Below are 26,319 nucleotides of genomic sequence, written 5' to 3' on the forward strand. Positions count from 1 at the left end.
GTAAACAACAGGTCTAGCAAGGCTCCTCCCCTGGTTGGCTCACCCACCAGCTGTGTCAAGAAGTTATCTTCCACACACTCCAGGAACCTCCTAGATTGTTTACTCTCTGCTGTGTTGTATTTCCAGCAGATGTCTGGAAAGTTAAAGTCCCCCACAAGGACAAGGGCACACGATTCTGAGACTACTGCCAGCCGCTTGTAGAATGATTCATCCGTCTCTTCAACCTGGTCAGGCGGTCTATAACAGACTCCCAGCACAATATCTGCCTTATTGGCTTTCCCTCTCATCCTCACCCATAAACACTCCACCTTGTCATCAGAATCGTGTAGCTCTGAACAGTCAAAACATTCCCTAACATAGAGAGCCACCCCACCACCTCTTCTACCTTGCCTGTCCCTTCTGAAGAGCTTGTAGCCATCCATTGCAGCACTCCAGTCATGGGAGTCATCCCACCATGTTTCCGTGATGGCGACTAAGTCATATCTATCCTGCTGCACAATGGCTTCCAGCTCCTCCTGCTTATTGCCCATGCTGCGTGCGTTGGCGTAGATGCATTTGAGCTGGGTCATCGAATCCACCCCTAACATCGGCATGCTGCTCCCAGGCTCATCTCTGGTGCACCTAGTTTTATCCCTTGCCCCCTTCGAACCTAGTTTAAAGCCCTTTCTATGAGCCCTGCCATCTCATGAGCAAGGATTCTCTTACCCCTATGAGACAGCTGGACACCATCTGTCGCTAGCAAGCCCGGTGCTGTGTAAGTCTCCCCATGATCAAAAAACCCAAAATTCCACCGATGGCACCAGCCTCTGAGCCACGTATTGACCAGGTGTGTTTTCCTGTTCCTTTCAGTGTATTTCCCTCGTGGTTAGTGTATTTTCTTAATGGAGCTTAAAACAGATGGGAGAAAAAAGTCACAGTTTCCTTATGATAATATATAGCAGTTGGCCCAAGGCAAATGCCTATGTATCTTAAATAAATAGCTAATACATTGGTAGTTACCATTAATTATTTCCATTAGCTTCATTCCTTTGATTAAAAGGGATCATTATCATCTCCATGGTGGTACATTGACCTAGTAAACAAGGCAGAATCAGAAATTACTTGCAAATGAAGGTTGTTATGATGAACAACACTCTTTATGTGTTCATGCCCCTGCTTACTAATATATTAATAATGGGTGACTTACTGTGTTTTCAAGCTTAGACAGCAGTAAAGAAATGTCCTCAGCTCTCTGTTTACCAGAAAGATGGAATTAAACAAAAAGGATTGATGAGAAATAACAGTAGGCATTTTTCAAGCAAACCAATCTCCATTTCAACAAGTCATATTTGTGAGCGAATTAAAAGCCCTTGAAACACATCAGAAGACATACGGTGAATGGGTAGGGAAATACTGTTTTATTAAGTGGTACTACAGACTATAGTAGGAATTTCAGCATGTCTAAATTGCTCGCTTAAATACCCTTCTCTCAGCTCTAAAACTCGCGTAGGGTTACATACTAATCTGTTGTAAATAAGCCTAACTGAACTCAGTGGAATAACATTTAAGAAAATTTATCTCTCTATTTTCCAAGGTGATGTATCGATGCAGCTCTTGAAGTTAAATCCAAGCTTTGGGAGTTCCTTCAGGGTGTGTCAGTTTTCTGAGGACTGTAAGAAAAAGAGAGGTTTTCTGCCAGTTTAGACCAAGTAAAAAGTTAATCTAGTTCGTGTAGTAAAATTGCTTCCTTGAGTAGTGCTGTAAGATTTATGGAATAGATTCGGTTTTAGTTGTGGGGTTGGTTGGGTTTTTTGTTTGTTTGGGGTTGTTTTGTGTGTTTGTGTGTGTATGTATATTTACGTATGTATATACAAAAACCCCCACAACTAAAACCTTTCTGTAAAGAAAATCAGGGCTTCTGTGTGAATGTAGAAACCATTGGGACATAGGTTTCTGCCAGGAACATGTAAATCAAATAGAGCTGATAACGGCCAAAGACTTTACTAATTTCTTTATGCCTCTGTACACTGTACAATAGGTCATCTTGACTTTTATTGTTTTTTTTCAAAAAAAAAAAAAAAGAAAAATAACCTTCCTGTTTGCAGTCAGAAACTAGGTATCCTTCTGGGTTTTGGTCCTTAGTTCATGGCTCACATGGGAGTTTTTTATTCTCACCAGTCCTGGCTGAAAACTTTTCTTCTGTGCTTGCTGTTAAGGTGTGAAGGACATGTACTGAGAAATAAGTGCCTTACTTGCAAGGTGAACAGCATGTGGTATGCTTGTTAGGGTGGTTGGTTGGTACATATGTAAGACAAGATCAGCTCCTGTGGAAGATGAATTTAGCATTAAATGATGCATTTGACTTGCTGTTTTCTTTGAGTGAGATTCAGCACTGTCTCTACTTAGTTTAATTTATAGTTGCCTTGACAGTAGTTACAACCTTGAGCTATGGAAATCCTTTCTCATCTTTTCAACCCCCTTGTGGGTTTTAGCAAAGGACAGATTTTTTTCCTGTCTCAAATATTTTCTCTGTGAAAGTGTATTTAAAAGGTAGCTGACCAACTGCTCTTCTGTCTCCCTGTCTTCCTTCAGACTAAGGATCTGTTACTACCTACATTATTTTGTGATGAGTATTTGCTGTGTATATAGTATGCTAAGATATTCACTGTATAAGACTGACTTTCAGAAGGGTAAACCTCTTGATTATTCTGTAAGGTTAAAAAACAAATGCAAAATAAGCCTTTACTAGATTTTACCTCCTTCCAAAAAGTGCTTTACATGTTTGTTTTCAAGTGTTGTATTGGCATGTAGCAGAGAATTTGAGAAATCCCACAGTTGGTCAAGCCAATGTCTCTGACAGCAGTGGCTGCTCAGAGAGTGTGCATAGAAACATCTGCACTGTGCTATATTAGAAGAAGAGCCTTACACAACTGAAGAATACTTGTAAACATGTGAAAGACGGAGACAAGAAATAGAACTGTCTTTGGATGTGACCTTATTTTTAAAGGAAGGATAGTACTAGCCTTAAAAAAAATAATAAAAAATTACATTGCTTGTTTATAAACCACTGTATTAGATTTGGATTGCTTCTTCTGGTACAGGAAAGTAAGTTTGTCCATGGGATTGTTTTGGAGTACAATCCTGTATTTCCCAGGCATTAGGACACATGCTAGGTTCCTACAGAAATACGCTGGTACGTGAGCAGCAGACACCCTTAGATATTTGGCACCTGGGCCTAGGCTGCATTGAGGGTCTATGAGCACACTGTGACAAGTTTTCAGAGTCAACTAGAATGCTGAAAAACACTAATTATTTTTTATTTGCTTAATTTTTTTCTTAACAAAAAATGTAATTCTGAAAGACAATTATCACATACTGATAAGTTTTATAAGGACATGCAAATCAGTTTAGATTTTCAATGCAAAATATGATTTTAGTGCTTGTGCAGTAAAATTGCATGCCCTTACAGACTGATGTTTGCTTTTGGCCTTAAAGGGAAGAGCAAGGGGTTGACTTTCTCAGAGTCAGCTATGGAAATGGCATAGGCTTTCCAAAACCAAGTTATTAGTTTATTTCAGTCCTGGCCCCCTAATTTCTGAGGGAGCTATAGGTCAGCCTTATGGTGTCTGCAGTTCTTAACTTTTTTTGCATAGAATGCTGGGGGTGATTTGGGTATTACATGGCCTATAAATACTGTTTGGTGGGAATGCAGTGAAACCATCAGCTGTGCTTCATAGTTTGGGTTTTCCTTGCCTAATAGCAGTGTGTGAAGAGTAAAAGAAACTAGAAACATGAAACTTCTGTTAACAGATTTTTGCTGCTCTGTGTATTGGAGAGCGTTGTTAGCACACTGAGAAGAAAACTGGATTTATATCAGGGAATGCATTACTACTGGTGGATAAAAGGAAGTGTTTTCTTCTAGAAAAAGGTGTCTTCCAGAATATACTGCACTTGATTATATAGGCAGCTTTAGTAATTGCAAAAATTATGGACTTGAAAAGTAAGTAAAATTCAGAGGTAGAACTAAAGCTGAGGACTAGCCACATGGTGAAAGTGGATGGCATATCGAATCTGGTGGTGCCTTAAACAATATATGAGGGGGAAAAAATTTCTAACATTCCCCCCCACCCTCCCCACCCTCCCCACCTCATACTGCATTTATTTACAAGATAGATATTCAAAGAGGAAGCAATATTGCAATTTGAGACCGCAGTCAAGTGTTCATGCATTTGTGGTGTTATTGTTTCGGTTCCCTTTCATTTCCAATGAACAGAAGAATCTTTTCAAAGATTGCATTTCACAAAAGATTAGTGTTCAGAATATTCAGTTTAGTATAGTCAACAGGTGACATTCTAGACCATAATTTTTATGTATTTTATTTAAAGCCTATCCAGAACACTGATGAAGAAAATACTTTGACCTTTTACCCCAGCAACTTTGGGCTAGTTAAAACAAAGAAAATGCTTAATTTCTCTACGTGTCTATCAGCATATCTTGATTTGAAGTCTAATGAGGAACTGAACAGATAAAACCTACAAAATGTTACGCTGTCAGTACTTTTGAAACTGCCCCTTATCGAGCTCAAATTCTGAGGTTTTAAATCTTGTCCATTTTTAATACAGCTTCTATCACCATTTTAAAGCCCTCACCAGTCATTTATGAAATTGCAGTAAGGTTCTGCATTGTCTGATGCTAGTTTACAAAGTCTGGATATGAAAGTAAATAGACGGAAAGTGATATTGTTCTGTCATCTCTCTGTTACTGCTTTCTTTTACCTACTTCTAGCCACTGCCTGTGACTTCACTGATGTCTCAGATGCTCCTTTCTGCTTGTTTCCTGAAAGTAAAAGTTTTATACACACGTAATAAACAACCCTTTGGCATTCTGCGGTTTCTTGTATCTAAAGATAAGAGAAAACCAGCTGATAAGTGCCTCCAGTGCAAGTGTACCGTGTGACATGGAATATTATATGTAAAATGGGCATTTTAGCGGAGTATCCCCTGCGCAGTGTTGTTCTCTCAGTTGCATTCTGTATCTTACATTCATTAGATATGTTCAGCAGTGGTAGCTGTGTCAGGGCAAGGTACAGCAAACACATGTTGTGTTTCTGCTCGGAGGTGGCTATATTTAATTGGTGGGTGAACAGTCAGAGTCCATTACCAGCTTTAATCCTGCTATTGTTTTTTAACTGGAAATTGTTCAGTGATGGGCACTGAAACTCCAGATAGGCAGATGGAAAGGCAGCAGAAGGCTTTTACATTTAACAAAATGAAAGTCTTTGCTTTGGCATTTACTATCTCAGTTCTTTCTTCTGTTTTAACTTTGTCGTTAGGGAGTGGAAGAATGTTGCTCTAATTAAAAATAATTGCAAGCAGGTGTTCATATTGTTAATTCTGGTTTGTGTTTATCCTTTCAACTGTATCTGCTAACCAAGATACATAAGCATTTTCTTTGTGAGGCTGCTTTTCTGTCATTTTGATAAGATTAAGTTAGCTGTTAGTAAGTAATTCCAGTTTTATTTGTATTGCCATTGAAATATTCTTTATGCATTCATTACAGATTTTCATGCTTAAAAGAAAATTTTCTGTTTTTCACAAACACTGCTTATTTTCTGATTCAGTTGGGACTTCCTTACCTCATGCTGATTGATGTGTAGAAATCCTTATAGACCACTGAAGAATTCTCTACTTTCTAGATGACTTTTCTTGTTTTTTCCTTGTTCTGAATAGTTAAATATTCTGGTTTTGAAACAAGTATATTTTGAGAAGCTTCTTGTTACAGTAGAAATCCTACCAATTTACCTCCAGTGTTTTCTATTTGAAGTGATCCTCTTGACTATTTTCTGCTCTTCTCTTTTCTCTGTTGCTATGTGAAAAATGTCCTTTTGCATAGGGTAAATTCACTGTTCGCTGATGTGCTCAGCTATGTTATAATAAGCTTGTTCTTAATTTATTTTAAATTTGAATAATCCTTCTAGTAAGAATGACAATTCCCACATACACCTATTTGCATATAAATGTATATATACTTAAAATCATGGAGAATGGTTTGGGACTTCTGATTGTTTATACACTGCAGGATATCGAGAACTGTAGGATACATGCAAAACACAGGGAAGTGGTACAGAAGCCAAAAATACTGTTGTGGAGATTCTAAGCAAATACAGTGTCTCTGTCCCTCTCTCTCTTTCCTTTCCTCTCTGTTTATGTATTACCCATTGCTTATTAAATGCTTGATATAGAAAGTTAACATGGATGAATATTTACAAAATAGATGAATCACCTTGAAATGTAAGTGTGCTGGAAAGTGAGATGAACAATGTTTAAATGTCATATTAAGAAACTGATCCAAACTAAGAAATACATATTTTTATTTTAATTTTGATTAAAGAATTGATGCCTAATCATGCAAATTAACTTTTTTTACAACTGTGAATCTGCTATTTTCATTATCATAATTTTGATGTGATTAGTAATCTGAAATTAAAACTTTTAAAAATAGTTTCATTCTATTTCCAGTTTTGAATGGGGACCTCTCACACAGTTAGGAGAGGCCAGGTACGTGTGCCATTTGTAATAAGTAAATCAGACTAATGGGGGTCTCCTTTTTTCAAATGGAGTTTTGTCATTTTCTTCTGTTGTGCTTCTTAGTTCATTAAGTAGACGTCCACAAAGAGAGGAATCAAAATCTCCCTGTAACGAGTGCAACTCAGTCTATCAGCGAGAACAATACAAGTTTGTATTATTCTCAGAAGTTGGAGACGACCCGTTGTCTTAAGAGACATGCTTATTTTTCAGCTTAAGTAACTTGCTGGGATGGCACTGTGAAATTAAGGTGCAGGCACTCAATCTTTAAAACCTCTGTTATAGCATTTGAGTGTGTGAAAGATTTGACCGGGTTATTTTCCTGTCCCCTTTGAAGCAAGCGAGCGAATGATTCTGTAGGCTTCAAGCATGTAATTGAATGGCCTTTTTTCCAAGGAATTTCAGGTATGTTCTTTTTAGGGAAACACTTAGCAAATCACATCTGTATGCCTTAGCATTTAAGTATTTAAAATACTAGTTTTGTATTGATTAACAATATTGCTGGAAAGTATTTTTCCCATACAAAGAAGTGGAGTTTCTCTTTTTCTCCTTAGGGCTGCTTTAGCCCCTTGCTTGATGCTGTAATGCAGAGATTGTTCATTTCCTAGCAAAACAGAAGTCAGAACAGAATTGCAAGTGTGTTGAGAGCAAAAAAGCTTCAGGGTTGACCCTGGTCTCTGTGGGCACATTAATCCCTTGGAAGGAATATCTTTGTGTGTTTTGTCTAGCTCTAATCTTTGCTTCTGTGGTGGAGAAACTTAACCCCTGAGTAATGAAGTTCTTTAACAGATTATTTTCCTTCACTAAATTAATTTATTTACAGACTTTTAAACATTCTGAATTCTTGAAAGTCCCAAATTCTGATGCTAATTCCAGATAAACCAGTGACACCTGTGCTCATTTATCTCAACACTGTAATTGCTTTTAAGGGCTTGAATTTTCCTTTTTAATCTGCAGGCTCATGTCACAGTGTCTCCTTTCACAGCCACTCATGTGTGCACTGAAGTTGATCGCTGATTTCATCTGAGGCCATGGCAGGCTGGAGCCCGATGGGTTTTATCTGTCTGCCATAGTAGGCGAAATTTCTGGTATAATCATTTTACATTTGTATTCTAAAAATACTGTGCCAGTCAGTCATTTTATGTGGAACCAATACAAATAACCAATAAGTAACCAATACAAAACTATAATTTTAAAATAAAGTTTCTTGTGCAGCTGATACAAAGCTGCCATGTAAGTACTGGACTTCAGAAATGTGTGAAAGACTTCAAATTTTATAGTATTTGTGAAATGACTATGGTGTTTATCAAGCAGTGGTACTGTGGGGCATAAAAGGTACAGCATGCTTTGGTTTTGCCTTGGGAGAGTGCTTGGCAGATTCAGGTTGTGTATTTGTTCCCAGAGTTTTACGAGGCGAATGAGACAGTGGGCTTGGAGTCTGCTGCTCCATGGAGAATTCCCTGCCCCAAACCCAGTAGGACAGAAATACAGCAAATTTGCATCATCTCTCTCTGTGTTGGTCCTACTTCATGGAGATGTAAGGGTCTTTTAGTCCCTAGAAGTATGAGCAAGCAGAGCTGGCCTTAAGATCTTAGCAGAATGGAAAGGGAACTCTGGCATGCTCTAGGAGAGAAATTGGATAGCCTGTCCTTACTTGGCAGTTGAAAGCTCCTTTAGTTTGTCTGTGAAGTCACTGTGTTGCTGTTGTAGGAAAAGAGCAATTATTTTCTCTTCCCCCCCATGAATGTTGAGTTATTGCTTCTTCCCTTTTGGGAATCAGTTGGGGGTGGACTTGAAGTGAAGACACAGTGAAGGGTCGCCTTGAGGGTTCCCCATATTTGAGTCTTTATCAGAAGGGAGCTATATAGGTTCTAAAGTTCATGTAAAACAAGAACAAATCCTAAACCAGTTATGTCTTTTCAGAAAGGTGAATGGATAACTAGTAGAGGCTGTATTTTATGTTGTAAAGCAATACTCTTGTCTAACAGAGGGTGAATAAATAATTTCCAACAGGTATACAGTTTCCTGATAGAGAGGAATTGCAGTGTCCTGCTTAGGGCAAAAGTAGATACCAACCATTAAAATATATGGCATATATGATAACCAAAGTGTTAAAAATTCTTAAAACATTATATTGGGTTTGGGTTTTTTTTATTTGTTCTTTTTTTTTTCTGTTTTTTTTTGTTTTGTTTTGTGAGATGTAAAAACAAACAGAGGGATCCCAAAACCTTAGTATGTAGCTGGCCTCTGAATGAGTAGTAGTGTGTGCTTTTTCTTAAGAGGAGATCTGTTTTGCATTTAGTCATCTATGTTTGTTTTCTGTGTGTTAGAGAAGTATTTTCAGAGGCCTTTTCCAGAACTATGTAACACCTGCAATTTTTTTCCCCAGAACAATAAATACTGTTAAAGATAAGCAGCGAACTGAATTTGGAGTTCCTGTAATCTCCAATCTGACTTGTGGAGTTAGCTTGTTTCATGCCAGAACTTGTTTAATTCTGAGATACTTCAGGAGTAGGACCCCATTAATCTTTCAGTTTCAACATCAGTGAAATTTTAAATGGTTTGATTGATCATGCATATATTATGGCATGTTGCACACTGAGAGGGCTGAAAACTGCCATTAGAGAATTCACTATAAGAAGGAGGTTTTTGAAGTAATTCTTGTTATGGCTGAGACTGCTGCAAAATAGACCTGAGTTTAGCTGGCACTAAATGGAAATGTTGGAGCTCTGTAACAATCTGTTTTTCAGCTTTGTGCAAGTAAGCCTGGGCAACTACTGAACGAGTGGCAAGAAGACTGTCTCAATCACAAACCTCTTGCACAAGTGTAATATTTTGTCTTACCTGATAGTAATGAATTTAATGTTGCTTTTACTTAATCTTCCTAAAATTTATCTTCTGATTTGAGGGTTTTAACTTATTTTTGTACTTTTCTTGGTCATTGATTTGCGGACATCAGAGGTGCATAACTCATGCCTGTCAAGTTACATCAGGCCTGACAGGACAGTTCATATTAACTTGTGGTTTGCCTTTGGCTGCCCTCTTTTTCTGAGGACTTTGCAAAGTCCCTGCAAGATTTTGACCTGTTTAAATATGTAGTGGTTAAGGCCACGTGAGTTGTGTGTGCTCTTGAGTTCCTCAGGGTGTTCCTATACATAGGAACATTTTGCTGCACCTGGGTAGAGAAATAGGAAATGCCATATGTGTCCTCAGTGATTTGAAACTGAGATTTTGTTACACACCTGATGCTTAAAATCAAATTACGTTGCTCTAACATATTTATTTACTCATTGAGTTGTGCTCAAAATTAAGAACATTTAATATTCTCTGAACTAATTTGGTTGACGAGAGTTCTTTCTCCTTTGTTTCACTGAAGTAAAAAACCTCACCCTGATTCTTTTGCTGTTGCATTGATATGTAACCAATGTACTGGAAATACCTTTAAATTCTGATTCTGAATCACATTTATATTGTAATCTTTTAGTTTACGTTATTTTCCCCCAGTCATTCTGTCTTCTGGAAACAGAAGTGCTACATAATTGGACTTCAGGAGTCATCCAATGAAGAACTCCGCATAGCCTGTTCTTTAAATTTGGCAAGGTTGTAATAATTTTCAAGAATGAGCAGTTTGAAGCTAGGATCTGTTTCCCATAGGCTGGTAATGTTGGGAGGAAAGTGACCCAATTCCAGCCTCTTTGTTGAATTTATATTTCCTACATGTGTATATCACTGGGGAAGAATAATTTAAACTTACTTTCTGGTTGCAGAAATGCTTATCTTCTTTCTGTAAATTAGTTTAGCTTTTTACTAAATGACTTTGAATAGGCTTCCTCATTCTCTCCCCTGTCCCCAAATAACCCCTCTTCCAAATTTAGTGCATTTTAACTTCATTTTTTATATCAAGGTTTCTAAGAAATAATATTCATTTCAGTGCTACAGTGGCAGTTGTATTTTAACTTACGGGTCATGCTTCCCTTGGCTGAGCACTTTGTGATGGGAAAGAAAACCTTTGTGTTTGTGCCTGGCTGATCAAGCGTGCTTAACCGAAGTGGACCCGTAGCCTGAGCAAGCCATGTTCTTCTCCTGTTTCTTAGGGATGTGCTCAGTGCTGATGCAAACCTGGGAGACTTCTGTTATGGGCTAACTTTTGGTAACATCATAATATATGAGGTGCCCAGCGGCATGTTACATACGCTTTGAAGGTTGTAAATGTATTGTGTTTTCACGGGGGAAGGTGTCTTGTAAGTGGGAAGATGTTTGCCAAAAGGAAGCATTTGTCTGGAGAGCTCCCCTGCTCCAGCAAGTTTGTTCAGATGTCTGACCCTTTTTGCCTGCAAATGGTCACCCTTCCCAGTGTTTGTGCTTCCCTGTGTTGAAGTTTGTTTTTCTTCTGGGTTGAAATAAACCCAAGTGTTGATTTGGCCTTGGCTGTCTTTTTGTTAGAAGTTTTTTTGAGTTTGTCCTCTCCTCTGGTTTTTGTACACAATTTCAGCAGTAGTATGATGTTGGAGGAAAAAGAGAAAAACAAAACATTTCTTGCATTTTTGTCTGAAAGATTACAGCTTGGATTCCTGTATCTGAAGCACCCATCTCTCCTTGGCCTTCTCTTTTGTCCTTTGGTTCTCTGGTTAAACTGTCGACAATGGATGAAGAACTTTTTCCTCCTGTATCAGGGTAGCTTGACAAAATAGAGGAACAGAAATGAATAAACTAAAATTTTACCGTTTTCTAGTATGATAAAGTTGAAAACAAAGGAGGAATAAATTTATACTAAGCAGTGGAAGTGAAGGACTTACATCCTTATAGATGATGTAAGATAACTTACTGATAAGCAGAGTATGCCTGTAGCTCGAGGGCTGTATATAGCATAATTCAACATATATACATTTTTCAATGGATGCCAACTAGTGTAAATCACTGTCACACAACATCAAAAGTAGAATGTTGAATGTACTATGTAATACATAAAGCAGGGTATTTTGTTTCTTGCTTTGTCATACCTAAAGCAGTCTTTGGGATAATTTTAGTTCAAGCATGGCCCCACTGCATACAGACGTTCTCCCGTGGGCCAACTACTTTTTATTTTTTGTGGCTAAACCACAAAGTGTGTGGTAAACTGAACTCTTATCTTGGTTTCCTTCATACTTAGAGAAATGTACTGTGAATATTTTACTGCATAAAAAGTAGCCTGCAAATTAAGAGATGTGTTGGCTCCCCAAACCTTTCCTGTTCCCTGAAAACAATCCTCAAATGGGAAGTGTCTTGTAGCATTGTGTTTAAATCCTGTCTGGTAAATAGTGATTTCTATAAATCACTACAAATGTGAATGTCTCCTGCCCCATCTCGAGTGTGAAAATGGAACAATCTTGAAGTCTTGTTGTTTATTGGGCTGTCTGAGATTGAATGAAAAATGTTAAAAGCAAGTCAAAGGCTCGTAACTGCAGTCACAGAGATAATGGCAAGTGTTCATAGCTTGTTGCAATATTTTTCCTTCTGACAGGAGTTTTGGTATTTACTCTTAATTCCTGCTGCTTTCCCGTATGAAGTTTAACTGAAATGGCATTAATTATGACACTAGATAATAAACATCCTGAAGGCAATGAGGTGGTTGTTCTCCATTCTTTAAACCAATGCAGACGGACACCTTCTCTACGGCCGTTAGCTGTGCTGTAAAGTTGTTGGTGCTTTGTTTTTCCTATCGCCAGTCTTGTTCAGAGAAACACAATTTCTTCTCACACGTCCTACCAGGAAGTCAGCTGGTCCAGATTAAATGACATGAGTTTTAGTGGCGTTTGGAGGGACCTGGGCCGAGACCACCATGCTTACTCTATTTTAGACTTTAAAGTAGACTCTCAAAAGTGAAATATCTTTCAACCCACACAGCTCGAGCCATATGGATCAATACCATTGGGCTTTTTGATTATTGAGTTAATCCAGAGGAGCTAATTCCAATTATTTTTCTCTTTCAAATGGCTGACCACTTTGTTTCTGTACTCAGGATTGCAAAGTGAGTACTAACACGTTTTCACGTCACTGACTGTTGTTCATGCTTGAAGGTGCTTTTCTAACATTTACTTCTGTAAACTTAGAATTTGGGGTTAGTAACTCAAAGTTACCTAAGGTGGGTAGATGCTCTTTAGTGACCTCTTCCTTTGTATTCCTCAGTAGCAAATACGATAAGTACAGAGTGTTAGTGTCCTTCAGAAAAATAGAAAACCTATTGTATGTTTTAAAATCTCCCATGAGTTACATATATATATAATGAATGGTTTAATTCATTTTTTTTTTGTAACAAGAGTCTTCCCTCTCCTCCTCCTGTTTTAATTCCTTCTTTTCCACAAGTTTCTGTTGTTGTCAGATCCTGTATTTGTTTTTAGTGTTGCTTTTGCTCGTATATGAGAGAAGCCAGTTTGGAATCTTGTCATATAAATTGAGATTGATGCTCTCAAGGCCAAGTGCTTGAAATTAATCTTTTAAATAAAAGAAGCCCAGTTATTAATGGTGTGCTGAGTGTACGTTATTTCTGTGGAAGCTGCATATGACCAGTATGTTATCCCTCTTTGATTTAGGATACTAATCTTAGGAAAGTATTCAACTTTAAAGTGGCTTGTTATGTTTATGTTTTAATGATACTGAATGGTAAACATATTTTTGTTCTGATTTTTAAAATGCATAAATACTACAAAGGCTATGCTTTTAAGTCATTTAAAGTGCTCTCTGTGATGAAGCCTTTAATCGTTTCCCTTACTTTTACCTAGATTTGATAATGAATCTCTGGGGTGTTTGGTGGAATCTGCTTAAATGTTAATGTGCAGCAGGAGTAATATATGTAAACTTTTACAAATGATAATTTGTGGGCTAAGTCAGGGAAGTGTAGACACCTGCTTCTGCTGAATGGGACCAGGGTGTCACCTCCTCTTCTTAGTCTGCTGTTTCTTTGTGTCAGGTGGCTGTTAATGTCTTTGGTAAGTGGTCTGCCTTCAAGATTGCAACATAAATAACTCCATTAAGACAAAAGGAGGAATAGAATTACAGCATCTTCCGTCTATTCAGAGTAACATTATTTGGCTGTTACAGTTCTTTCTTAATGTACAGTCAACTAGGAAAGTCTCCTAATGCCCTCTGCAGCCTGGGAATTTTATCTCCTATCCTTTCTCATGATAGATTAATGGAAATAGGCTTTCCAAGAGCTGTGAAACAGATGTCAAAAATGCAGCTAAGAACAGTGACAAACTCTGCCTTTTGTGTTTCTTGTTATCGTTGGATCTCAGCATGGTTTCAAATCAGGATGAAAGAAACCACGTCAATATAACAATTCCTTTTGCTCGTGGTGGGTGTTTATTGTAAGTGTTGCCTTCAGAATATTTTTGGTACGTTCAGAAATATGTCTGTTAGAACAGCAGGAGAGAGCTGGTTTGGGTGCGTAGCTGCAGTGCGCTGAGGAGTCTCTTGCCTTACAATTGCTAATGTGCATGGTAGTGTATAAGAAACTAAAGTGTTGCCTGCAGTTCTCCAGCCTTCCTTTCTCCTTGACTCTGTGGAAATTAAAAAAGTTTCGGGATCTTTTTAAAAGAAATTAGTTCTAAATTAACTTACACTTGTAATGTTTATTCAAAGCTGTCATATACAAAAACCTGAAGATAGAGCTCAGATCTTAAGGGATTTGTTAGTCTGGGAGTTTGCAGTTTGGAAAACATATGCAAAGTTAAAAAAGTACACTGCAAGTTTGTCTCACTATTAGAGGATACTGTTTCCTTACATCCTCTTCGGTCTAGTTTGTTCTTTACGTATTATTCTGAAGCTAATGTTTTTAGGGCTTGGGGAAGAGGAAAATACCTATCACCACACAAAGGCTGTGAAATAAAAACGGCCTTAAAAAGTATTCATAAAGTGTGTTCAGTTATGAATAGCCTGAATTTGTACAGTGTCTTGATTTGTGGAACATTTACACATACATTACAGTTATGGGCTAGATCATTGAAAGATATTTTTATCCTTAGAGTCAATATTTAGTGTCTTGTTTCTTTTAATAGTATTAGAATGGGTGAGTGTTTATACTGCAGTATATCTAAATAGAGAATTCCTGCAGTTGCTCAGTTGCTTTATTATGTTCCAGCTAAAACCAGCTCCATTATAAATTCATTTCTTGCCATGACTCTGTTCTCATTTACAATTTTTTTTCTTTATTTTTAATTAAGATGCAAGTTTTTCTGAGCCTATACAGTTTGAGTGGCATTTTTTCTATTTGTATCAGTCTGAGCAGGCACAGGCTTTAAGGTAGTGTTATGTTTGATGGAGATTAGATTGATATTAATTTACCAAGAAGAAAAAAAATGCTACAGAATTTACCACCCATGTTGACTCTCCATAGCCTTTAACTGAAACAGAACCATGCTACAAATAGGTTTGCAAAGATTTTCAGAGAGCCTGCAGATAAACATTGGATTATTAAACAGGTTGTTACTTGTGTCATGGAAGTCAGTGGCTGTAGTCCTATATTGGTACTAAGGGATGTGCCCTGTTTCTCCAAATAAAACAAAACAAAACATGAGTTTGAATTTATAGTATAAAGGATTTTTTTATATCCATTACCTGAATTTTTTTTTAAATTAGTTTCTAAATTCCTACCTTAAGAAATAAGGTTTTGAATGCATGTGGCACAGTGAAATATGTCAGTGGTGAGTGCATGGGAAGGAACCTCCTGAAAGTGTCTGCTGACTTCTTACTGTTGTATTTCTAAAATCATAGAACCAGAGAATCATAGAATGGTTTGGGTTGGAAGGGACCTTAAAGATCATCTAGTTGCAGCCCCCCTGCCTTGGGCAGGGACACCTTCCACTAGACCAGGTTGCTCAAAGCCCCATCCAACCTGGCCTTGAACACTTCCAGGGATGGGGCATCTGCAGCCTCTTCCAGTGCCTCACCACCCTCACAGTGAAGAATTCCTTCCTTCTGTCTAGTCTAAATCTACCCTCTTTCAGTTTAAAGCCATTACCCCTGGTCCTATCGCTACATGCCTTTGTAAAAAGTTCCTCTCCAGCTTTCTTGCAGGCCCCCTTTAGGTACTGGAAGGCTGCTATAAGGTCATCCCGAAGCCTTCTCTTCTCCATGCTGAACAACCCCAACTCTTTCAGCCTGTCTTCATAAGAGAGGTGCTCCAGCTCTCTGATCATCTTCGTGGCTCTCCTCTGCACTCGCTCGAACAGGTCCATGTCCTTCTTATGTTGAGGGCCCCAGAGCTGAACACAGTACTCCAGGTGGGGTCTCATGAGAGTGGAGTAGAGGGGCAGAATCACCTCCGTTGACCTGCTGGTCACGCTTCTTTTGATGTGGCCCAGGATACGGTTGGCTTTCTCTGCTGGAAGCGCACGTTGCTGGCTCATATTCTGTTTTTCATCCACCAGTACCCCCAAGTCCTTCTCTGCAGGGCTGCTCTCAATCCACTCATCGCCCAGCCTATATTTGTGCTTGGTAAAGCCCCTACCCATGTGCAGGACCTTGCACTTGGCCTTGTTGAACTTCATGAGGTTTGCACGGTCCCACCTCTCAAACCTGTCAAGGTCCCGTTGGATGGTATCCCTTCCCTCTGGCGTGTTGACTGCACCACACAGCTTGGTGTCATCAGCAAACTTGCTGAGGGTGCACTCAACCCCACTGTCCATGTCGCTAACAAAGATGTTAAATAGCACTAGTCCCAATACTGACCCCTGAAGAATGCCATTCATCACTGCTCTCCCCTTGGACCTTGAGCTGTTGACCACAACTCTTTGAGTGCGACCATCCAGCCAATTCCTTATCCACCGAGTGGTCCATCCGTCAAATCCATGTCTCTCCAATTTAGAGACAAGGATGTCATGTGGGACAGCATTAAATGCTTTGCACAAGTCCAGGTAGATGACGTCCATTGTTTTTCCCTTGTCCACCAATGCAGTAACCCCATCGTAGAAGGCCACCAAATTTGTCAGGCATGATTTGCCCTTAGTGAACCCATATTGGCTGTCACCAATCACCTCCTTATTTTCCATGGGCTTTAGCATAGTTTCCGGAAGGATCTGCTCCATGATCTTTCTGGGCACAGAGGTGAGACTGACTGGCCTGTAGTTCCCCAAGTCTTCCTTTTTTCCCTTCTTAAAAATGGGGATTATGTTTTCCCTTTCCAGACAGGAACTGGAAGTCCAGTGGGAACTTCCCCAGACTGCCACAACTTCTCAAATATGATGGATAGTGCCTTAGCCACTTCATCCGCCAGTTCTCTCAGGACCCGCGGATGCCTCTCATCAGGTCCCATGGACTTGTGCACCTTCAGGTTCCTTAGATGGTCTCTCACCTGATCGTCTCCTATGGTGGGCAGTTCTTCATTCTCCCAGTCCCTGCCTTTGTCTTCTGCAACTTGGGCGGTGTGGCTGGAGCACTTGCTGATGAAGACTGAGGCAAAAAAGTCGTTGAGTACCTCAGCCTTCCCCATGTCCTGGGTAAACAGGTCTCCCATTTCCTTCTGGAGAGGGCCCACATTTTCCCTAGTCTTCTTTTTATCATCAACATACCTATAGAAGCTTTTCTTGTTGCCCTTGACGTCCCTGGCCAAATTTAATTCTCTCAGGGCTTTAGCTTTCCTAACCTAATCCCTGGCTGCTCAGACAATTTCTCTGTATTCCTCCCAGGCTACCTGTCCTTGCTTCCACCCTCTGTAGGCTTCCTTTTTGTGTTTGAGTTTGTCCAGGAGCTCCTTGTTCATCCATGCAGGCCTCCTGGTGTTTTTGCCTGACTTCCTCTTTGTTGGGATGCATCGCTCCTGAGCTTGAATGAAGTGATCCTTGAATATTAACCAGCTTTCTTGGGCCCCTCTTCCCTCCAGGGCTTTATCCCATGGTACTTTACCAAGCAGATCCCTGAAGAGGCCAAAGTCTGCTCTCCTGAAGTCCAGGGTGGAGAGCTTGCTGTGCGCCCTCCTCGCTGCCCTAAGGATCTTGAACTCCACCATTTCATGGTCACTGCAGCCAAGGCTGCCCTTGAGCTTCACATTCCCCACCAGCCCCTCCTTGTTGGTGAGAATAAAGTCCAGCATAGCACCTCTCCTTGTTGGTTCCTCTATCATTTGGAGAAGGAATTTATCATTAGCACATTCCAGGAACCTCCTGGATTGCTTATGCCCTGCTGTGTTGTCCCTCCAACAGATATCAGGGTGGTTGAAGTCCCCCATGAGGACCAGGGCTTGTGAAAATACAAAAAAAATCTTGAAGCCTGGATATAGGACCCAGCCCTGCTTAATCTTTCCTGTCAGGGATTTGACATAGAGGTGACTCGCTGGAAATTATTTAATGATTCACTGTTGCAATGCCAATGGCACATGTATTTTGAGGTGCTTTTTCTTCAGGCATCCCATACCATGTGGCAGGCTCAGATGTTTTGAGGCAGTGTAGGAAATCCCTCCGTCAGCTGAGAGGTCAGAAATGCCTATGTTGTCTCCAGGTATACTGCTGCAACATGCAGTTGCAATTATAATACAGAAAAATACTTCTAAGTTCACATTATTTGATGGAGAAAGATTTTGTGGAAACACTGTGTTCAGGTGAGTCCAGAGCAAGAATCTTGCTCAGATAGAATGATTTATTTTGGTGCTATGCAAATACTAGCATGTATCCTCATATATTCCCTTTTTTCTTTGTTGTAGCAAACCGAAACTGAAGAAAGTGTTTCCCCTTAAGATGTATTTGGAGACATTCAACTTTTTAATTTGAACACTTAGAAGAATCACCATATCAATAAATAAATTGTTAAAGGTTAATTATTCTCACAGTTAAATCTAAGTTTTATCAATATGTATTTGTCACTGCTTCCAGCTGTTAGGTTTTACTATGGCTTTAATAACACATTATATTACATCTACTATGTACTTATGTGCCCCTGCAATTTCCACTTAATTTTTTTTTTCTGAAGAATTTAGTGCCCGTCAAAGTACTGCTGTCAGTGGTTCTCAGGCACTGTGCTTTCTCACATACCAGCTCTGACTGGTATATGTAATCATTATCAGAGTGGTAAATTATATTTTTTATTTCCTAGTCTTTTATTCCATTAAGTAACCAGTAATCGGTTTTAAACGCAATCAGTAATCTTCTCCATCCAGCCCATTTATTCAGCTGCTGTTTTTCCCCACTCTTTCAGAAGGAGCTGGCTGTCTTCTGCTCTTCTTCTGTCCTGTTCGTGCGCTGCTCTGATGATAATAGAGGGAGGTTGTCTGTCACATAGCCTCTGGGACGCAATTTAGCCACAGTAAGGCTTGTCTGCACTGCAGCTTGTGACAGCCTGCACTTCGCGTTGGTGCATTATGTCTACCAGATATGCCATAAACCAACAAAACCTGTGAGAGCCTTGACGGCAAGAAGCCAGTCCAATTTATTACTTTCTAGTTCTTACATAAAGGGAGCCGGGGACGGTTTTCTAGAAGAACGCTTGTCAGTGTCTTCGGAGGGATCGTGGAGACGAGCTGAAAGTCGTGCACGTGGCGCGGGTGCGAGCGGCGGCGGGAGGGAGCAGCCTGCGTGCTGCCGGCATGGCTGCCACACGGCAGGGCTGGAAGGGCCGGCGCTGTGCCCAGAGGTTCGCCTTTTGGTGTCCGAGTCCTGTTTGCCATGCGGAGAATTCTCGTCTGCCAGGAAACGCCTCGCTCCACGCGTGGTGAGCCTTCGGCAGCGGGGTCTGGTCGTGGGGCAGCAGTCAGGGCGCAAAGGACTGCGGCTCGCTGTGCCTTGGGGAGCTGTGGGCTCGGTTCAAGCAGTAAACGCCAACGATTCAAATGACTTGGTAAGGCAAGCCGCCAAAGATAAGCCGGGGTCAGTCATACCTCTCAAGAGCGCCTGAAGCCATCCCCGGTCTTTCCCGTTTGCTCCGTTTTCAGCAGCAGTCAGGTGTTGGGGCGCGTAAGGATGCCGCGCAGCCTGTTTCCTCTGCTGTGTTCTGTACGCCCGTGCTCCGCGGTCCTGAGCGGGGAGTACAGAGGCAGCGGGCTCTTCCTCTGGTGTTACACATTCACACAGTTGGGAAGAAATCCAGGCGTTTGGATCTGTTTTCTGACATATTGCCCAGCAGGGAAGTTTGGTATTTTAACAGTGTTTCTGCCTTGTTCTGGAGGGAGGTTGTATTTTAACTGCGCTTCTGATCAGGTGGGAATTATTGCACAATTAAATGTAGCAATATTGACATTACACAGGTTTTAAAAAAAGGAATAAAAAAGTTAAGACACAAGCAATGCTAATTTGGCCTTATTTTTTAATTTTCTCAGGTGTAGGGTTTTTTTGCTTGTTATTTGTTTGAGATGCTTTCTTTTTTTTATTTTTTATTTCCTAATGAACTTTGGTATATGAAGAGTATGCAGCATAGACAAGCTCAAAGCTTCTTGCTTTTCCTAACCCTGTACAAGCTTATATTAAGCTTCAATAGAGCTTTGGGATTAGTCTTCTTCAAGAAAAAATTAGCTATGCTTATTACACTAGGTTTGAATTTTGCACTGAGGTTTCATTTTAATAAGGTGAGTGAGGTGTAGGAGGAAAACATCTCTGACGTCTGTCCCAGCTATATTTTCTGTAAATAAAGTTTTTACAACAGGGCTAAGCTGTAGATCAAGGCAATATGCAAGTTGGATCCGCTATATCAGCTATATCTTTTTCATTTAAAAAAAGAATTTAAACAAAAGCTATGTTTTTCTTGGAAGTTAAAGCAAACTTCTGCATTCTGAACATGCTTTTATTTTTCTGTTTAATTTGGATAGTTTTTAAGTGTCTTTGTTGGCTGTATATTGATTATACTTTGGAAGACCACGGTACATAAATAAATGATACTTTGCTTTTCTGTGATTCTGTGATCTCTCTAATATGATGCTAATTTGTGGCCCACGACGATGCTGTTTTTAAGATGTACATTAACTGCAAATGGCAGTTGGTAATTGTGGTTTCTGTTACTTTCCTTGCAAATGTCACCTGAATTGGGGGTGCTTTCTTCTGATTTCTTAGTGTCACCATTTGTTGCACTGCAGATGAGAAGGGTGAGGAATACTACCCCTCTCACGCCGTGAATTTCTGTCCTGCTTTGTTGAGTATGCCTGAGACTAAGAAAGTACCTAATTTTTGATAAATGTTTGTCTCCTCTTCTGAAAATGTTAGACCCTAATACATAGTGTTCTAGCAGCAGTTCCCTTTCTGGTAAAGATAGATAAAATGGGCAGTGACTCCTGAGAAAGACAAAAGCTATCTTAAATTCCATTAAGACCTGAACAAATGCTTCTAAGGGTTCTTGGAAATGAAAAAAAAAAAAAAAGAAATAAAAATCCCCCATTACTTACCATATGGGATTGTTTTAGATCTTGCTGGGAGGTCTTAACTGTTTTATTTCAATGATTTTTATAACACCTCACTTCAGATGTTTTTTCACATTAATAGCTGGCTAAGGAAAGGATGGACCTTTATCTGCTTTAGGATATATAGACTTTAGATTTTAGCTTTAATGGGATTCACAGCAAGAATTCAAAATAGCTTTCCTTCTCAGCTTTGTTGCTGGAAGCAGGGGGACTCTTCATCTGGGTAAGCAATAGTTGATTTCTCTCTCCCCCCCCCCCCCCCCCCAATAAACTGTGGATGGGTGTGAGAGTATTTTAAGAAAAATTCAGGGTCTAAGTTTTCAAATTTATTATTTATTTTTTTAAAAGTGGGATGACTTATATGGAGAATAGTTGACATCAGGAATGGTTGACAGCCTCTGGTGGTTGAAGTTTATCTGAAAGGATGAGAGATCAAAATGGCTTTTGTAGAATTACTACCTGTTAATTGTCTACTTTGCATGGTTTTGGATTATATATGATATACAGCCTAATATTAGCTTTTTTACAAGGACTGCTAATAAAGAGGGGTTTGGTTTTTTCCCCAAACTTCTCCAGTTCAGGATGTTAAATCTTTCAGGCACTGGTATGCTTATCATCTTAAAGATTCCCCCCCAACATCTTTCTCCAGCTTTCCCTCTGCACACATCTTCTATAACTTAAATAGTGTTAGGAATTGTCCTCAAGATTTTTTGGGGCTCATTGTAGGAGGAAATGAATTCTGCAAATAACTACATAACTATATGCCTTAATGGTACAGGAAGTATTGTGGGATGTGATTTCAGAGTCTGAGAAGACACTACACTAATTGTTGCATTGTTTGCTTTTAGATTGATTGGTCCTGTGAAATGTAGACAATGTGATTGGGGATGGGGAGTTGTGGGGTGGGGTGAGTGGGCGTGATTTGTTCTTAGGTGACATTTAGTATCATTTCTTTTTTGTTCAGGCAAGAAGTCTTTGCTTCCATAACACAGATGCATATCCAAGCACCATTCTTGTTAGAAGTACACTTATGGTATTCTTGACTCACTGGAGATTTTTTTTTTGTTGGATTTTTTTTTTAATAAAATATTTAGCAGTGTAGATATATAATACATTTTTTACTTTGCAGTGTTGATAAATCTGCCACTGACTCTTTTAAATAATTCACTTTCTCAATAAGTGTAATTTTTTTATTTAGTTTATAGAGTTTATTTGGTAGAAATACTTGCACAGTAAGATACTTTTGAACATGATTAAACTTGCAAAAAATAAATCCAATGGCATATTAGATGCACTCTTTATTATATGAGGAAAATATTTCTTATAGTTCCTCCCCTACTATCACACCTGCTTTTATTATTTTAATTTATCAATTTCTGTAATGCAGTTTCATGATTCAAAGTGTTACAGAGTTACACTGTCAGTAGGGATCTCTTTACCTCAATCACTGCCAGCTACTGCAAGCCTTTTCCTAGGTGAAAAATACTAGCCATTGCATGAACACCAATAATGAAGCAGCTTAAAGATTTGGGTGGCTGTACCATGGGCTTCTAAGGTTGTGTGACTGGAATTTTTAGCCTAATGCTAAATCTGTGCTTCTGTCTATGTCTAGTAACAAATTATATTATAATCCTCATTGGCCACCATCTTAGACCTAGATTTAATGCAGAAGCTTGTGTGGGCGAAAGCTTGATTTTGAAAATTAATTTAAGTGGGCTTGTCCACTACAAAATGAGACCAAATAAACAGTATATTACTTGCTTATGTCTTGGGACTAAAATCTGTATTTACTTCCCTGGCAAGCTTCATGCTTCCTGCTTCTTCAGGCCTGGATTATTTGAGCTCCTAGTGTGTACAGCATTAATGTGACTGCTTTTGTATCTTACGTCGGGAGAAACTATTTGCCAACACCAAAATACGGGCTTGTGGTTGAATCGATTTCTCTTAGCAGAGGTTCCACTTAGCATGTTGTGTTTCCTAATGCTTTGGGGTTGATGCTATTTATAGTTAGTGGAAATCTTTCTGATGTAATAGTACACAACAGCGTTGTTATATCCATCCTTTTGTGGTGTTCTGTCTGCTCTGTAAAAGAGCCATAGCCTTTTATAGCGGCTTTATGTCGGACCCTGACATCTGCTCATCAAGTCTCAATCTGTGAATATTGCCATTGTATTTGTTTTAGGCCTCCAAGAACATTAAGTCACCTAAGTAATCCTAATGTGGAGATTTTATCTATTTTAGCTGGGTTATACAAAATCTTGAATAAGCCTTCGTCCTAAGGAAGCTGCTTTTCTTTTAAAATACTGAATTGTGGAGAAAAATCAACCTGAGGCAACCAAATATGCCAGCATCACATCTCATAGACCAGGATGATTCTTCAAAACACTCAACGTTCTTCTTTAAATTTCCATATGCCTTTAATGAGATCTTTAAACCATCTTTAAAACTGGTAAGGTTGTGTGGCTTCCTGTGCTTCGGAATAAAGTATAGGTAAGTATATGAACATTGTATTTGTTTTTGTAAGATAAAGCTTTGTTCTGTATTCTACAGTCTGATTATCTTCCCCTTCTGAAAGGATTGTTCAGGTAACTAATCTTCCTTTCCTTCTCCCTCCTCCCAAATGAATCTAATACTTGGTGGAATGGACAGTGTAATGGGCTGCCCGTGCATCCTGGGACTTGAACTCACTTTTCTCACTGTCTAGTTGCTATTAATCCTATTTTAAAGAAAGAACAAGAATTGGAGGGTTGGAAACATATACTTATTTGGTTATGGAATCTGCTATTCTAAAGAAAATTAACCTAATAGCAAGATAACTGTATTAAATCCTTGATATTTAGAAATAATCTTTTACAGTGGAAACAATTGAAATAATCTAATTTTTTTTTTCTCTTTGCAATACCTTTTTGGGGCAGTTAAGTTCAAAGTTATTAATTTGTTTGTATTTATGTTCTAATTTTATGTTTCTAATTATTTTCATTATCAGTTTCTCCCCAAGTCACTTTTTGAACTTGTGCTTTCCCCAAAGCAACTGTGATTTTTACTTGACATCCATAAATAAATATTTTATATATTAATTATGGGCCAGTTCCATTAGCTTTTCTGTATTCATGGTAATTTGGCAGTGGTATTGATGGTTAGCTTCAGCACACTGCCAACGGATGAAGTCGACCTGGGGGCCCCTGAACTTATCTGAACTTGCATAATTTTTCTTGTGAACTGCTGCTTTCTGTGCTTTAATGAAAGTATTTATAGGTGAAGTCTTGTTGCAAAAAACTCATGGAAAAAGAAAAAAGTGTGAGGACTCAGTGGGTTTCGTGAACGTTTACTTCTGTCCTTCAGTTGTCAAGAAAATGGTGTTGTTAATGGACAGAGGAGTGGGCTGTACAGTAGTGTGTTGTGCGTACGTAATGCCTTGCGTTGGAGCCAGCGTGTGCTGGCACGCACTGCTTTATTCGTCTGGCTTTGGCAGCAGTGGGGGAAGGAGTGTTGTATGTTCTCCAGTAATGGGGTTTGGGGGTTTGGGTGTGTGTTTGTTGGGGTTTTGGGGAGGTTTTTTTTTTTTTTGGCCTCCAGCTCCTCTCTGGAGAGAGGTGCGCCTGTTGTGGGTTTCCAACAACTATTTCCTATAAATACTTGAAAAATGTTTTGTGCAATCAGTGGCCTTTTTATAGCTGCTCTTCATTCCCTGGCTGTGACAAAAACCTGCTAATCTGTTTTGGCTTTGTTTTGTCATTTGTCCCCATATCTTCTGAGTCTTCTTGAAAAATTAATTAAATGATTTCAATAGAATTGGATAGTCTGTGCCTTGGGGTTATGGATTTGGGGTGCTAGAGATGATGTATATGTTTCCCTTCACCGTGGGTTCCTTGTAGAAGTGTGCGTTTGTCTAGGGAGATGTCCTCCTGGAGAGGCTGTGTTTGGGCACTGCCGCAGAAGGTACTCTGCTTCAGCAAGAAGCTACACAATTTGATAACTAACTGTGCTGGTAGAATGAGACAAAACACTCAGGTTCCCTTTCGATGCCAATTATTATTTGAAAATTTTTAAACAAAACAAAAAAACCCCCGACACCCAAAAACCCCCCAAAACCAAACCACCCACAGTGTTTTTGCCATTGTTGTTCTGAAGTCTTTGAGTCTATTTATCTTCATTTCCACCAGCAGAAGACCACAGATGGAAGTGTTCCTATAGGGAGGGCAGCACAAAGCCTCTGAAACATCAGTCTCCAATTGCCTGTCTGTGCTCACATCTCCCAGCAGTTCCAGAAGGGGTGTCTGTGATCTGCCCCCCCCCTTTTTTTTTCCCCTGACTGCTTTTCCCTTATATCTGTATGTGTGGACTGTTCTTTCTGTCTACATTCTCCGTTTTTTCACTGGTGCTCCCTGCTCTGTGGAGCAGGGCTCAGCAGAGCTGGCTGGAGAGAACCGTGTGGGTGTTGGCTCTCTGCAGCTTATGGCCAGAAATACTTTTTGAAACGTTTGCTTTCTGCCGCATTACGGGTTCGCTTCCCTTGGGCATTTTTCCATTATTAGAATGTTAATGGGAAACAGTTCATGTCCTTTCCTGGTGAAATTGGTGTATCTGGAAGCTATACATGTCTTTCCTTCTCCAGGTTTTAATAATAAAAGATTTAAACTCTCTTATACTGTGCTGCTCAACAAAATTTTCTGTGCTGCCTTTCTCTGCTTTTCCTTAGATTTCCCATTGCTACCATTTGCTCCTTTGTTTTGGTAACGTAGCTCCATGTAAGAAAGAAAGTGATCTCTCCTACCAGTAGTCCCAGGCGTTTTCGTCTACCTTTCTTTCCTTGAGAAAGGGATCTTTAATTTTGCATGAAGATTATTCCTAAAATAAGCACCACATTTCTGCAGATGAATTTGTTTGATTTCTTGCTATCACTATTAATTCTACTTGGGTAAGATGTGAAATGGCATGTTGTAGTTTTGTTCTTCTGTTTTGTTACATTTTATAATTTCAGTTGTGCAAGGCTCAATATTTTACTTTAAAAATCTATCAAGAGAATGTTCTGTATTGCATCTGTCTTATTCTTATATTCAGAGATGCTTTTCTTCTTATTCCAAGTCTTTTAAGTAGAGGAAAATTACCTTAAATATTTATCTCTGACAAAGGTCTTGTGCCTGCTTGCTTTACGCAAGCTGTAGCATCGTATAGAATGGGCCATGGTGCTTGTCAGGTGGCAGAGACCTATAGAGGTTCAGCGATACTTAAGATGAGATGTATTTGAAAAAAAAAAAAGCTTCTGCTCATAGGAAGGAAAATGATAGAGCTAGAACAAGAGGAATTGCTGGTGGGGAAATCTCGCTTTTTCCTCAGTTTGCCTCATCGAAGCAAGGGTTTGTCCTAGGAGTTTGTGCCTGCCGTATGAAGTGCATGTTAGATATA

The 26,319-nt window shown here is 39.4% G+C and overlaps 1 protein-coding gene across 3 annotated transcripts in view; it reads left to right on the forward strand.

Moving 5' to 3' along the window:
* CCNY (cyclin Y) overlaps positions 1 to 26,319 on the forward strand; it is a 133,911-nt gene that overhangs the window by 16,884 nt on the left and 90,708 nt on the right. Inside the window, exon 1 of one of the 3 annotated variants that reach the window (XM_052806173.1) lies at positions 23,385 to 23,403. The exons of the other annotated variants lie outside the window; for them this stretch is intronic. The gene's annotated coding sequence lies outside the window, so the exon portion shown is untranslated. Of the gene's footprint in view, positions 1 to 23,384; positions 23,404 to 26,319 lie in introns of those variants that run through there. 3 annotated transcript variants of the gene reach the window in all.

This window comes from Harpia harpyja, chromosome 1 (genome assembly GCF_026419915.1).
Source record: "Harpia harpyja isolate bHarHar1 chromosome 1, bHarHar1 primary haplotype, whole genome shotgun sequence".
Taxonomy (NCBI): domain Eukaryota; kingdom Metazoa; phylum Chordata; class Aves; order Accipitriformes; family Accipitridae; genus Harpia; species Harpia harpyja.